The sequence below is a fragment of the Propithecus coquereli genome, unplaced genomic scaffold (genome assembly GCF_000956105.1).
Source record: "Propithecus coquereli isolate 6110/MARCELLA unplaced genomic scaffold, Pcoq_1.0 Scaffold9, whole genome shotgun sequence".
Lineage (NCBI taxonomy): Eukaryota > Metazoa > Chordata > Mammalia > Primates > Indriidae > Propithecus > Propithecus coquereli.
The window spans coordinates 7404443-7406103 of NW_012155284.1; positions in this window are offsets into that span (position 1 = coordinate 7404443).

Below are 1661 nucleotides of genomic sequence, written 5' to 3' on the forward strand. Positions count from 1 at the left end.
CATGGGACATTTTCCAAGATAGATCATATGTTAGGCCACAAAAGAAGCCTCATCAAATTTAGAAAAATCAAAATCATGCCATGTATCTTCTCAGACCACAGTGAAATAAAACCAGAGATCAATTCCAAGAGGAACTCTCAAAACTACACAAATATATGGAAATTAAACAACCTGATGTTAAACAATGCTTGGATTATTGATGAAATCAAGATGGAAATAAAAAGAATTTCAAATTGAACAGCAAGAGCAACACAAGCTTCCAAAATCTAGGGATACAAAAAAAGCAGTGCTAAGGGGAAAGTTGACAGCCTATATGCTTAGATCAAAAAGACAGAAAGATCACAAATTAATAACTTCAAGTCACACCTCAAGGAACTAGAAAAAGAACAACAAACCAAACCCAAAGCTAGAAGTAGGAAAGGCATAACAAAGCTCAGAGCAGAACTAAACAAAATGGAAACCGAAAACAAAACAAAAGGATCAACAAAACAAAAAGTTCATTATTTGAAAAGACAGACAAAATTGATAGACTACTAGCTAGATTAACCAGAAAAAGAAGAAAAAGGACTCAAATATGCTCAATCAGAAATGAAAAAGGAGACATTACAACTGATACCACAGAAATACAAAATATCATACATGACTACTGTGAAAACCTTTATGTACATAAACTAGAAAACCTAGAGGAAATGGATAAATTCTTGGAAACACACAATCTCCCAAGCCTGAATCAGGAGGAAAAAAAATCATGAACAGACCAATAACAAGTAGCAAGGTTGAAACAGTAATAAAAAAAAATCTCCCAACAAAAATGTCCCAGGCTCAGAGGAATTCATAGCCAGATTCTACCAGACCTATAAGGAAGAATTGGCACCCATTCTACTGAAACTGTTCTGTAACATTGAGAAGGAGGGCACCCTTCCTAACTCATTCTATGAATCCAATATTACCTTGATACCAAAGCCAGGAAAGAACACAACAAAAAAGGAAAATTACAGACCAATATCCCTTATGAACATAGATGCAAAAATCCTCAACGAAATATTATCAAACCAAATTCAACAGCACATCAAAATGATAATCCACCACGACCAAGTGAGTTTCATCCCAGGGAATGTAAGATAGTACAACATAAGCAAGTCAATAAATGTGATTCACCACATAAACAGAAGTAAAAACAAAGACCATATGATCATCTCAATAGATGCAGGAAAAGCATTTGATAAAATTCAGCACTTCTTCATGATAAAAAAAACCTCAACAAACTAGGTATAAAAGGAGCATACCTCAAAATAATAAAAACCATATATGACAAACCCACATACAACATCATACTAAATGGGGAAAAGTTGAAAGCATTCCTCCTAAGAACTGGAACAAGACAAGAGTGCCCACTGTCACCACTTCTACTCAACATAATACTGGAAGTCCTAGCCAGAGCAATCAGGTAAGAGAAAAAAATGAAAGGCATCCAAATCAGGAAAAAGGAGGTCAAATTATCCCTGTTTGCCAGTGATATAATCTTGTATCTAGGAGGTGAAGAGGGAGGGGATAGGAAAAAAAAAAGCAAAAAAAGTTGAAAAAAAAAAACCAAAAAACCAATAATCTTATTTATATCTAGAAAACCCTAAAGACTCCACCAAAGGACTCCTAGAATTGAT